This window comes from Meleagris gallopavo, chromosome 1, assembly GCF_000146605.3.
Source record: "Meleagris gallopavo isolate NT-WF06-2002-E0010 breed Aviagen turkey brand Nicholas breeding stock chromosome 1, Turkey_5.1, whole genome shotgun sequence".
Classification (NCBI taxonomy): domain Eukaryota; kingdom Metazoa; phylum Chordata; class Aves; order Galliformes; family Phasianidae; genus Meleagris; species Meleagris gallopavo.
This window is the reverse complement of record NC_015011.2, coordinates 31379972-31393978: the sequence shown is the minus strand read 5'-3', so window position 1 is coordinate 31393978 and position 14007 is coordinate 31379972. Positions and strand designations below refer to the sequence as shown.

General features: G+C 40.6%; 1 long non-coding RNA gene across 8 annotated transcripts; it reads left to right on the top strand.

The window, feature by feature from the left end:
- The first annotated feature begins 422 nt into the window (after positions 1 to 422).
- LOC116216652 lies at positions 423 to 10687 on the top strand. 8 transcript variants are annotated; one of them, XR_004159847.1, is made up of 4 exons: positions 423 to 1576; positions 3782 to 3825; positions 9032 to 9192; positions 9295 to 10687. It is a non-coding gene; the product is annotated as an uncharacterized LOC116216652 (long non-coding RNA). The 8 variants fall into 8 exon arrangements; XR_004159844.1 differs by having other exon boundaries at positions 4572 to 9192; XR_004159848.1 differs by having other exon boundaries at positions 423 to 1061; positions 1456 to 9192.
- Positions 10688 to 14007: the final 3320 nt, after the last annotated feature.

The window sequence follows — 14007 nt, the reverse complement described above, 5'->3', positions numbered from 1 at the left end:
TTCCAGAGAAGGAATGGATTGAATGTACATTGCATTCTATACAATGCTTGTTCAAATTCAAGTGTATGTATTGATCAAGACCTTTCCCCAAATGTATGATCAGTTCATGGGAAAGTCCAGAGATTTTGCAGTTGACGTGGATAAAGGAAGTGCTGGATTAAGTTATTGCAGTTCTCAGTCAATCCTGGTCACTCCTTGTTGCTATCCGGTCACAAAACATGTTGAGTAGAAAAAAATATATTTTGCAAAATAACCAATTATATTGAAGAGGAGAAAAATTAGACTTTGCCAGGAAGAAACCCTCCTCAGACTCAGATCCCAACGTTTTATCAGATGATAGTATTTCTTTAAATGCTGGAAATTTTTCTTTTCATTCCCATTCATTTTAACAGCAGATTTTAATTTTTCTTTTGGGGAAAAAAAAAGAAAAAAGATGGGATGTGTGGGGACTGAGGAAGAATGAAACAACAAACTAAGCTGACAGAAGATACTATTTCAAATGAGTGTGTTTCTGGTAGTGGGAGGGAGACTAAAACCAAATAAGAAAGAATGGCTGGGGAGGATCTACTCGGAATTCCACTGATGTGCTAACAGCTGTTATTACAGTATCTGGCTTTTTGGATTAAATATTGATAGAAATAAATGAAAAAGAGATTGAGTAAACTGAAATATGTGTTCTGCCTTCCTAAGAGTACCAGAATCAACACCCTTTTATACAATTAATAGTATTAAACACCGACATCAGCTGACAGGAAATAAGAAAGTTCCTATGGCAACTAAAAATAAGCACAGGAGGAAGAATGCATCAAATGCTGTCAGCAGACAGCATAAAAGGCAAATATATGGAGATAACAGCACAAAAGAATATACAGAGACCTGTCTCATAAACAACATACATGCTTGGATGGCTTGTTTTTGTTGTTTTCTTCCAAACTAGAAACACTGCACCTTTCTTACAGAATCTACTTATCAACAGTTAAATCACCTTGCAGAGTGAGGCTCCTGGTTTATGTGCTGTGCAACGTGGGGGCAGGACCCACGAGTTTGAAAGCAGAAGCAAGGTGAGTGCACAGCTGTACCACGTGTAAGCTGTCATCTCAGTTTGGTTTTTTTTTTAAGACCTTTTAACTCCTGAACTTCTTGGATTACCTTTTTCCTTTCTTTTCCTATCTATCTGTTTTTTCCTATCTCCACTTCTCTCACAAGAAGCAAAGCTGAGCCTGCCCCCAGACCTGTGTGGTGTGGAGAAAGCTGCGTTATTTTCCCTTCACTCTCCATGCTCTCAAGTTTCAATTGCTCCTGCAGACCCTTCCAGGCTCTCTCTTCTGGTACATCTTTGCTGTAAAGTACCTCTACAGACATAAAATCATTTTCCTGTGTGAAGATGTTGCTATTTTCACAATAAAATACTCCTGCTGTGCAGTGCTGCACCTCCACACAGGACCTTTGTCACAGTGTCTGTGCCCTTGTGGCTCTGCTTGCCTGACACATCGAAGACAAACCTGCAACTCCCCACATCCTGGCCAGCTCAGGAAACTTGGCTGCTGAGCAGAAGACAGCCCCACATATAACAAAGGTAGGTATCATTTGTCCCCTGTAGCTCTGTCCTGATAAGTGATAAACAGTTCATTAGCATGAACTATGGCATTGTGAGGTGATTGAGAACACCAATGCAGGACCAAAAGCAAGGGCTAGGAGAAATGTGGTCATCCCGCTCCAGAGCTGGTAGAGACCCTTATCTTTACTCAGGACTTTTGGTGTGTCTATGCTGAGTGATGCCCTAGCTTTGAATTCACTGCTCGTGTTGGAAAAGATGATTCTATCATTACAGGGAAAACCTCGTTGTCAGTCTTAGGGCTGTATAAAAGCTCCTCCTGTAACCCACTCCTCTGTTCTGGTGGACACGCGTATTATCATTGCTTCCCTATAACTCATCTGGACATGTGTCTGTATTTTTACCCTTCCCATTCCTGTTGTGCCATGCTTATGGTATGGTATCACAGATGCAACCCATCATTATGTGACTCACGCTGCAAGTCAATGCATGTAACCACAGGCATGCAGAGTGTGAATAGATATCAAGCACTGATACTATTATACCTTACTCTGCTGGCTGTTGGGAGCAGTAAATGCCCTATCTCAGTGTGGAATATATTTGCACTGTCTGAAGGGAACCATGTGCACAACTCCGGGTAAGTTTAGGACCTGATCATGAGTTGTCCATAGCAAAGCATCGGAAACCAGGTGATTTCATCAGCCAAAGGGATCCGCTTTCTCAAACTGGCTGACAAGAACAAACAGACACATGTTATGTTTTCCTCTGATATAATAAGCACTGTGAAGATATTAGCTGTTTTCTGATTGAGTAAAGGTGTGTACTACACATAATACTCCAGCAAACAAAATTGTTCTGAAATTATCTAACTAGGATGTCACTGCAAAGGGAAATTACATATTCCATATATTCCAATATATTCCAATATTCCATTCAGAGGATGGCAGTTGAGCTTTTAATCCAATAATGTTCTTATTTGTGCCTTCACTACCTGGAAGCAGAGGGCAGCACACATCTGTGCTTGAGATAGGTCTGGTGCTGTGGGACATTTGGAGTCATACAGATACAGCTGGCACAGCTGGCTCTATCCTTCCAACCTGCCAGCGAGCTCACTGCTCTCTTCATGAGATGAAGGAACTTGTTGACCACTTCCCCAGTGCTGATGCAGAGCTGGATAATTGCAGTGGTTACTGTGGTTAGACTGTAGTGTATTTTTTCATACTTTTCTAGTGAAATGTTGTAGCTCAACCCACCTTTTACTCCTGGCAGATGATAGATGTGCAGGCTGTACAAATGGGTGCAGCAGGAGTCAACTGATGTTTTTTTTCTTCCACAACTAGGTTGTATTCTTCACCTTGTGTGAACCAGCAGGGCAGCAAAATAGGCAGTGGGTCCGATAGAATCCAGTCAGATTTAGCATTTATTTTATCCTCTCATATTCAATAACATTCTCTGATTACTGAGTTGAAATAAACATGAATCAGTGACAAGCAAACAAAGGATCAGTGATCTTGTAATTTTTGTTTTATTTGTTTTGTATTTTGCATTTGATTTGATATTTTTTTTTTGCAATTTGTATTTGATATTTTTATTTGATATGAATCTTAAGGCAAATATTAAGAAAGAAACAGAAGGAACAAAATATATGCTTTGAATGTTGCTACTAAACAACCTTAGGTTTTTTTTTTAATAACTTTCTTAAAGTAGGCAATTTCAATGTCTCTCTTGGTTAGTTATAGCACAAAATGAACTAAGGCACTATATGTAACATTTAAGTTCTGTCCCAAAGCCTGCTATTAGTGGTTCAGAACATGACTGCTGAAATGCAAACTGTCCAATATGCCGAACTTCAGGGAGATTTAGATTAAAAGAAACAAATCTACAAAGACAGAAATCATTTTTCATTTGAAAAGTGTGCTTTGAACAATGCCAACAATCAAAAGAATTTCAAAAGTCTTGTTTGTAGAAGGGATAAATACATCCCTCTTCTCTCCTTTGTCACCTTTTGCTCTAACAAAGTCCAGTTCCACTGAACCTGGAAAACTTTTTGACAAAATTATTTGGCTTACCTGCTCCAATGCAAAATTTCACTGTAGCATCAGTACCAACTGTTGCTGCAAGTGCCGCTCGCTCAGCATGGTTGATCCAGCCAGTAGTTAGATCCAGAAGCTGTGTCGATTAGCACAATTTCAGCAAGCTCAGCTGTTGGAATTTTCTTTTGTATAGGGCAGAGAAAGTGATGGCACTCACACACTGGGTCTGAAGCTCAGGTAAGTCCTGCTGATGAGGTACTTGAACAAACTCCTAAAAAAAAACACATTTCAGCTGGCATTTGAAAGGGAAACCAGAAGAATGAGAAAACAGGAATGCCTTTGCAATATTGGTATGTAGTGCAATGCTTTTTTTCCTTTATAAGGTGATCAGCATTCTACTAAGGTCTTTATTATAACAGAATCATGGAATTACAGAATCATAGGGGTTGGAAGGGACCCCTATGATTCTGTAATTCCATGATTCTGGACCTATGGGCACCATCTAGCCCAAGGCCCCTGACAGAGCAGGTTCCCTAGAGTAGATTGCACAGATTTCTTTTTCAGCAGATGACTTCAGGATTATGATTAACAATTCTCTGCCTCACGGATAAATCTTTCAACGAATGCTGAGGTTATATTACCAAAGTAAGGTTACATTTGTTGTTTATGGGTAGTGTACTTGGAATGAAGTACTTTACAGTGATTTTGCAAGCACTCAGAACACTTCTGGAATTGTTATTAAGAAATGTGTAAGAAACTTGAGAAACAAAGCAAAACTGGGCAGTGTACAAGCCAGTCTTTCTCTGTATGGGAGATTTCTCCCGTGGAAAAAAATTCTGAAGGCAGTGGGTCGAATGTTCTGTTGTCATTGCTGCACTATTCTGTTGGAAATAACTTTCCTCATTAGAAACAAATGCAAAATTTTGCGTGAAGCTTTTTCTCAGCTAATTTAGAGCAGGCTCTTTCATGTGTTTATTCCTAAGGGATGGAATTTCTACTGCAATGAAAGATGGAGTTGATGAGTACCTTGCAGGACTGGGCCACCACTACTTCAAGGATGATCCCACATTCTGGGGACCTCAGGAAGTGCACCGATGCAGTCTACTCAGTGACTTGCTAAATAAATAAGATTTAAATAATCTTTATAAATGTAGTCTCACTTGGGAGCTCCTTGCCCATGATTAATCTGAAAATAACCAGAAATATTTCATTGGATTAATAAATCAAAAATTTCAGTTCATTGCAACTTCAAAATTGAGGGCACAAAAATTTCTTTTTGTATTGAGAACACAGTTTTGTTCCTTGTTCCGCACGTTTCTATTTCTTCAGTAAGTGTAATCTGAAAGAGGAAGAGAAATATATGACTGATGCATTAAGATCAACCATGATAGGTGATTTAATAGCAAAAGGTTCTTCAGATATTCCGGGGAAGAAAATGTAAGTGAAAAATGCAGTATTATGGCTAGTGCTCATTTGCTGTGTTACAGTCAGAAGTACACAGTATCTTAATTTTCCTCATGATTAGAAATGGCTTTTAACTTTACTGGCAAGTCCAAGCTATACCACGGCATTAGTGATAACCAGGTTATCTTGCATGTGCAGCCTAGGAGCACATGGCAGCAGGGTGTGTGATGCACGTAAGTCACTGTCCAGAGCCCAGAACAGTGCATAAATATTGTCTACAGAGCACAAAGCATATTTTTGATTTTATGCTAACATATGACAAGGAAATTTTCAAAATGTCTGGCAAGACAGTATGAAATCTTCCTATTGTAAGTCACAGGATTTGTGGCCTCCAAATCCCTCTTCCACATTAATGTTCTTCAAGCACAGGCAAGCAGAGCTGTGTCATGCCCAGGAACTTCCTGGTTACAAAGGACACAGGATGGAGGGGAAGCTGCCGGAAACTTCCTTTTTGTTGAAGGCTGTGGTGGTAAGGAGGATGAAATCCTTCCAGGTTTGCATCTATAACCCAGCTGTTGATGGTTTGAGCTTCAAGGGTGTTGGTTTGCCAGGTGAGAGGCATGGAGCAGAGGAGAGGAGCCAGGAAGCATTCAGCGGGGCAGGCTGCTCTCTCAGATGGGACCTGCACTTTGGGCTACCTGTCCACGGCTCACAAAGAGGGACCAAAGGGGCTACCCGTGTCCACTTGGTTCTCCCTCTTGGTATCCCTGCCTGTTGCAGTGGCTTTCTAATTCACCAGGCTAGAGAAAACAAAGTGACTGCATAAAGTAAAAGGTTAGCCTGGCTTTTTCTCAATTGTCAGCCTATGTGCACGCAAAAGATGCTATGAAAGGAAGCTGCTTTGTGAAGATGCATCAAAGAAGGATTTTTACTGTTTGTCATTGGATTTCATTTCAGTGCTAAATCACATCAACCTCTGCAAGAAGTCAGGAAAAAATGGAAAATGTGTCGCTGCTGTCATCCCAAGTTTTGTTTGCATTTATTTACATTAAAGCTCTTGTTTCTGTAGGACATTTGAGGCTGATCTTGTTCTTGTCTCTTCTGGGTTTCAAGAATATATTGTTAGATACTACGTCAAGTCTCAGTGTTGCTTGTATTACATCTACATAATGCAAAATCATGTGGTCTGAATTATGCTCCTAGGAAAGCATATTAGCATCTAAAGCCATAAGTTTATAATTTTCAGTTTAGCCATGATGCATTTTAAAAATTTATATTATTATTATTATTATTATTATTTGCATGTGTTAACATTATCCACTAGAATAAATATTAAAAGGATGCAAAGCTTTGAAAGTCAATCAGTAAAACCCAATTCTAGTATTTTCTGGATAGAATTTGTGCAATTTTTGCTTCCTTTGGGTTTGTGCATTGCAATCAGTCTTTAATTAAGAGAACACATACTTTGTTTTTGTACTTGCTGATAGATCTATTCTCTTGAAATTCTTTAAAGTCAGACACCTGGCATGGAAACATAGTTCATATAGATGGCACATTAATGAGCCCAGTATTTGATTTTATCTTTCTGTTCATTGAGTGTCCAATACCTTCTTAATTTCACATTATGCAAAGTTGGTTTAATTCAGAATTATTTGTTTCCTTATGACCATTTCTTTTATGGTTATCATTAGAGTATCCAGCTGTTTCACAAGCAGTATGAACTTCTGTCATACTACTTTGCTGCAATGAAGAGTATTATTAGTCCAATTTTTTCAGATAATAAACTGAAGCAGAGGAATATAAATAATGACTACAGATATAAATAAATAACTACAGATTTTGGATACTGAGTAGGAAAAAAAAAAAACACTATCATCAGATTGTGGTACAGTCTTTTGTTCACGGTACAGTCCTCACTGATGTAATGTGTGAGGACTCAGTGCTCCTTCACGACAAAGGTAGGGTCAGGTAGATTCAAATGAAGAGAGCAAAAGTGAAGCAAATGAAGTTTTAAGTACCTTGCCTCTCACAGCAGCTCTATCAGTCAGTGGCAGATTTCAGGCCTCCAGGGCAGCGTTCAGCTATCTTAACTATGAAATCAATTTTTATTTTACTGCAGTTTGTTCTCTTGAGTGGTACATGCATTCCACCTAGAGTTAGGGTGGAAATTGCTTTCCAGTTCCTTGCACGTTTTCAGGGCTTTGGTATCAACCCAGCTTCACTATGGGATGCTAGTTGAAACCCTTGAAGGACATCCTGGGAGAACCAGAGCCGCTCAGCAGAGCCTGGGGAGGAATCACAGGGTTGCTGGCCTTCTGGAGCTTGACCTCTTCCATTCTGCTGCCTCAGCCAGCCTGCTTGCACTCTGTCTGGCCTAATAGAGCACCCCTGTTTTATGTGAAGAAGAAAGAACTCGTCCAGCTGTGTCAGATCTGTCTCATGTCCCTGCTGTGGGGCGATGAGAAGTGCTCATCAAAGGGGTGCTGCCCTCTGGGTGTCCCCAGTAAAAGGAGGCTGATGCCTTCCTCTCTGCTTTTCTGTTGCAGCCAGGGGTCAGATCCACACAGCCTCAGCCTTGGTTTCATGTCCAGCTCTGGAGTCAGAGCACCTGGGACTAGCAATTGCAGGGAAAGCATTGTTTTAGCCTCCTTTATCCTGGGGTCAGGAAGAATGTTGGCTTGGCATGAACAGAAAATGCTGTTGATCAACTGCTACTAAGCATATGCAATCAGAATTTTTCTCAATTATTAACAACTTGGCTACATTTGAACATTATACCCCTCCACACACATAGACGCACAACACAAGGCTTATCCATCACACAAAGGCTATTTAGTGCAAAATTTTACTTCCTTGCCTCAAGTTGTCGTACTGCCAGAAATTATTGACAGAACCATAGTAAATTTGTAATAAATAGTATGACTGGCAAATAATATATTTTCTGCTGACTTTATTATTGGAAAAAACTGGACAACATGCTGACACCCTTTTGGAAACCGGGCATGAAAAATTCCAGTCTCAACACTTCAATTCTGGAAGAGTTATGACTGAAATGAAGGGTTTGTGTTGGGAAGAGTTTGGCAGCATTAACAACATAGAGCCTTGACCACTTGATTCATAATTGCTTCTCTCAAATTTTGAGCTGTGAATCACCTGTGCCCCTAACTTTCCAAGAGTCAGCGTCCCTGGCAAGTCACCAGGTAGTCTATGGTACTGGTATGAAGACAGCATTGCTGAAAATATGTGGAAGTATATAATGATAAAATGAAAAATAGAAATGCATTTTCTGTGCAATTTCCACAATACCTGTAGTGAAATCTTTCGGTTTGCTCATATCTCTGGAAAGAGCAGTAACAGTGAATCAGATGTGATTTTTCTTAATGAACATATGATGGGGTCACTATATGTTATTTGCAGTTGATAACTTTCAGTTGTAGAATCAATGTATTTACAGATTTGTTTCATTTTAATGATGTTAATTTGAGGTGAGAACCACACAGACTAAAACATCATTAACACTGGTCCTGTCCTCATTTGAGAAAAATCAGTATGTATTTCTTCAGTCAAATAATTTGTGGAGAGAGAATAGAGGGAATATTGTGTTAGTGTGGTACAAGTGCTGTTTCTTTGACTTTGCTCAAAGAAACATCAAGTGAAATGACACTCTAACTTATCTCGCAAGCTTATTATTATGGTAGAATTTGCTTTAAATAGCCAAAGATCCCAGTGATTGGAGGTGGTTCTTCAGCTTCAGGTAAAGACAATAATTGGTAGAATCAGTGCAGGATTATTTTAACAGCATGGGGTTAAAATGTGTGTATTTTTACATCTTTGGGAATTGTCAATCATTTTGTACCTGTTTATTTCACAGTCAGATTCCAATTACAGCCTACTGCTAGGAAACCTGGCAATAAAATTTGGAAAATACAGCTTGAAAGAGGTTATTATGTACTGAGGTATCATCAGAATAGTTGGTGTGTCTTTGGGAGGGGACAGGAGAGACCAACACAAGTAGGTTGTTTTTCATTTCACTTTCTAGGCATGAACCAATGGACTTCTCACAACTGGGAAGATTACACCAATGAATTGCAGAAAGCAGATTTGCACTCTGAGCACATTCATGCCTTGACTGCGGGTGTCGTGGTGAAATAAAAAAAGAAGCCAGATTGTTATGATAATACCAAATTGACAGGACAAGAGGTAACTAGAAGGGCCAACACCCTGAGGCACGTTTCATCAACTTGGAACTCAAAAATTTGATCATAGTAAGGTTCATGTTTCTCTCTTCTTGTTTACAAGCAGAACCCCAAATAGACAAGAAAAAGCATCAGCTGAATCTGAAAGTTAATGAATACCTGGATGTCTTTACGGAGATAGTTTTGAACACAGTGCTGCAGACAAGTGCTTTTCAGAAGTGCCTCGCATCATACGCCTACCAATTTTAGTGGAGACATGGCAGCTGGTCTACTGCAACATCTCTAAAATTCCATACGAATGAACTGTTTTATTAGGCACCAAATACTTTTGGAAATCAGGCCCATGATGACCAGAAGCAATCTGTCAGTTCATTGACAAGAGTTAGTATTTCTTTTGTGTAATATATTAGTTTTAAATACAAAGTATAGTTTAAAAACTTGTGTTGTTTTTTTTTTTTTATCTGTAAACAACAGATAAAGGGTCATTGATGTTACCTGCAGAAACTATTTTAACGAGCTCTTCTTGTGCATTCCTAAACTTTTAGTCCTGTCACCTGAGCACTGCTCATAGAAAAATTCAAGATAAAAATTATAACCCAAAAACATGTCTGTTGATGGTGAATGGAGTTAAATCCAGCTGGCAACCAATCACGAGTGGTGTTCTCCATGGGTCGGTAAGTCTGGACTCTGTCCTGTTCATTGTCTTTATTGATGACCTGGACAAGGGAATTAAGTGCAACCTCAGTAGGTTTGCAGATAATACCAAGTTAGCAGGAAGAGTCAGTCTGCCAGGGGGTAGGAAGGCCCTACAGAGGGATCTGGACAGGCTAGATTGCTGGGGTAAGGCAAGTGGGATGAAGTTCAACAAGATCAAGTGCTGGGTCCTGCACTTTGGTCACAGCATCCCCAGGCAATGCAATAGGCTTGGGGCAGAGCGACTGGAAGACTGTGTGGAAGAAATGTACCTGGAGGCATTGGTCAGCGCTCAGCTAAACATGAGCCAGCAGTATGTCCAGGTAGCCAAGAAGGCCAATGGCATCCTGGCTTGTATCAGAAATAGTGCTGCCTTTAGGAGCAGCGAAGCAGTCATCTCTGTGTACTCAGCTCTACTGAGCCTGAACCTTGAGTACTGTGCTCAGTTTTGAGCTTCCTCGCTTGTAGCTCTGAAGCACATTCAGAGAAGAGCAATGGAGCTGCTAAAGGGTCTGGCTGAGGGATCTAGAATTGTTTAGTCTGGAGAAGAGGAGGCTCAAGGGAGACCTTATTGTTCTCTACAACTGCCTGAAAGGAGGTTGTGGTGAGGTAGAGATTGACCTCTTCTGCCACATGAGTAGTGATAGAAAGAGAAGAAATGGCCTCAAGCTGCACCAGGGAAGATTCAGGCTGGATATTAGGAAAAATTTCTTCTCTGAAAGGGTGGGCAGATGCTGGAATGGGAACCTGCCCAGGGAAGTGGTTGAGTCACTGCTCCTGGAGGTGTTCAAGAAACATTTAGATGGTGCACTAAGGGTCATGGTTTAGTGGGAAAATATTGGTGGTGGGTAGATGGTTGGACCAGGTAATCTTAGAGGTCTTTTCCAACCTTGGTGATTCTGTGATTCTTTTACCTCCCATAGCTAAGTCTGCTATTTTATCACTCTCACACCTGGGGCGCCTGCTGATGTGGGTCCAGGAACATTGGAACATACTGGTGGAGCAGACCAAAACCCTGCAGAGCAAACAGAGTGAAACAATTGTGAGGTGGGGAGAAGTGTAGTGAGGTGGGCCCCGAGACGGGAAGGAGCTAATTCCATGACACCGCTGCAGGACTCACAGCCACTGTACACAATGACTTCAAACTTCAAGAGCCTTTTATTTCCCAAATGCTATCTCCAATTTCATCTGTTATCCAGCACCATTTTTTTAAATGAACAGAGTGAAACGGACTGCGTAAAAACCCAAAATGCTGTGAAGCATTGTTCTATGCACCAGGTCATGCCCTGCTTTCACTCAGTAATTTTAAACCAGCCTTTCTCACAATTCTCCTTTATCAATGCTGCTATATCTTGGGGAAAAAGAAAAAAAAGAAAAAAAGAAAAAAAAGATGACTGGATGACTGGTTTCCCTAGCAGAGAAGAGACTTTTCCTACAACACAAATATATTTCCATGAATACAGCATGGTTTGTACATGCATGTCTGTAGTATATATAGACATATTGAATTTCTGGGCAGTGATCACTTTCTATCTTCAAAAGGGGTTTTCTGGGAGGGTTAAATCTCAAGTAATGTCAGTAATTTATTCCTAGATATATCTCTGGGTGGCACAGAAATGCAAATCAGTTTGGTAAAAATCAAGAGACGTTTACTATTTGTACAAATGCTCCCTCTTTATTGCTCATAAGGAGCAATTTCAATGACAAATCACCATTCCATAACTCGGTTATAGACAGACAGCTTACTGGACTCCTTCCAAGATACACTGAGACATGCAACAAAATACCAGAGTGTAATTACTTTCATTATGTATTCCAATTAATCTGGAAACAACTGAGATGGTAAAGATCTCATCCTGCTAATTTTTATGGACATAAAACCCAATATTATTTATAGAGTCGGTGCCCTCTGTTTACCTGATTAAACTATGCACTAATCAGGCACAGCTTTTCTGGAAAAAGAGCTGGAGCATGGTAATTTGCCATCTTCTATAATTTTCTTTACTCAGTCAAAACACAAGTGTATATTTTAAATCATGGCAATATTTTAAACTCGTGTATGTTTTGGAATGAATGACTTTAAAAAAATCCTAAATTAGAAGACCAAATTTAATGTCTGTTTCAGAGGCACAGTCTCAAATCTGGGTTCCACTTCTGATAGGTTTCAGCTGTGTCATTGTTTGACCAGGGCCCTTTTCCAATAAGTATAATCAAATATTTTAAGTTGAGAAGCGTTTTTAAAATGAATTATCTTTAGTTAAGACATCACTTCAGTGGAAGAAAGGGTATCTTTGCACTTGTGGGCATGTGGCCATTTCTGACTGTTGTCCACTAACTTGGACACTTTGTCTCAGAAGGCACTGAGTTCTCTGTCTTCATTATTTCTTCCCAGTGCTTCCTTCTTTCTTTAAAAATCAGATTAATTTTTACCTATCTGGAGTTCCCTGTACAGGGAAAGGAACTAGAATGAATCTAAAAGTGTAATGAGATGTTAATAACAGAGGGCAACTAGTTTTAATGCAGTTAACTAAATACTATTATGTAGCACATCTTAAAAGCCTTTAGTGCTCACAAAGGATGAGCACCAAAGTTAAAGGGAAAATCTCAATCGCAGCCTCCTGTAAGGGCAACTGATGCTGTGAGCAGATGGAAGAGAAACCTGTAGCAAAACCTCAGTATGTGAAGCACCCTGGGTGCCTGCCCAGCCTCAGGGCTCTGAGAGCAGTAGGAAGCCTTTGCTGCCTGGGGCCATGAGATACATCTGTGGTGTTAGAAGAGAGACAGCAAGCTGTCCATGAGACATATGGCACGCCGTGCATCCACAGCCTAGGCCTTCCTCCCAGTCCTGCTGCTTTATTGCTCCGGAGGTCCTCCAGCCGTGGTGACAGCTTAGAGAAGACTTGGGGCTCCTGATGTCTTCCTGGGGCAAATCAGATGCCTGGAGAGACTGTGGACTCTGCCTGTCCCTCCAGCAGCTCGGTGGATGCAGGCTTGTGTGGGAGCTGTGCACAGGGCCTGTACAGTTCCTGCCAGACCTCATCTTGCCTCTGTGTTCCTCCCAAACAGCAGCTTATGCACAGAGAGGACTGCTGGAGATGAGGGCTGCAGTGGGCAACTGCAGCCGGCCCCAGATCTCTTTTGTGCAGAGAGGAAGAATATTGCAGTGCCTACTGCTAATCCCTCCGTATTCCAAAACCTACATTAATTATGCCTGTAGTCCCTTCTCACCTCTTTTTTTCACTCCTGGCTCTTTCCTCACTGGCACCATACTCTGTTTATGGAACAATTACTCCACTGCACTTTGTGTTCCTAGTTTGAAAGCACTACTTTTTGTTTTGTCATTTTCTGGTTGTGTGATTATCCTCTTCCTTTGAAGATATTTATATTTGTGTCTTTTATCCCATGAGCTCTCTCCTTGGCAGTACATGGAAATTGAGTTTGTTCTGTTCAATCTAACTCAATGGATACCTTTTAATGTTGTTTTCTATGTGTGTAATTCTGTGCCTTCACAACACTTCACAGCTGTGCGGAGCTGTGAATCCATACTGAGGTCCCGGTGCACTTCCTCACATAGCATACCCTATGGCCTATATCACCTTTATGAAATAACAACACAGTTGGTCATCCCTCCTGAGCATTTTCTTCAACTCTTAACATGAAGGAAAGTATCAAGAAAATAGGATATCTATTAATGTATCAACAATATGTCATTGTAAAATCAGTGTTCCATCTAAAATCAGTAAGGCTATGATGCAACACCATCCTGAGACCTGATTACTGAGTTGTTTGGGCTCAGCCTTATCTAACCTGCACAGGCTGAAGACATTAATTCTAATCAAGTTATTCATGGCTCACATTGACTGATTTAAAGCTTTTGTCCATCCCGTTGGAAGTGGCTGGGAAGTCTCATGATTGCATGCTATTTGTAGGAGGAAACACCCAGAAGCCCTGCAGACCCCTGATGCCCTGGATCCTACTCTGCAAGGGACTGTGTAATAGAATCGCAGAAACACCAAGGTTGGAAAAGACCTTCAAGATCATCCAGTCCAACCACCCACCTATCCCTCCAATAGTTCTCACTAAACCATATCCCTCAACACAAAATCCAAACGTTCCTTGAACACCT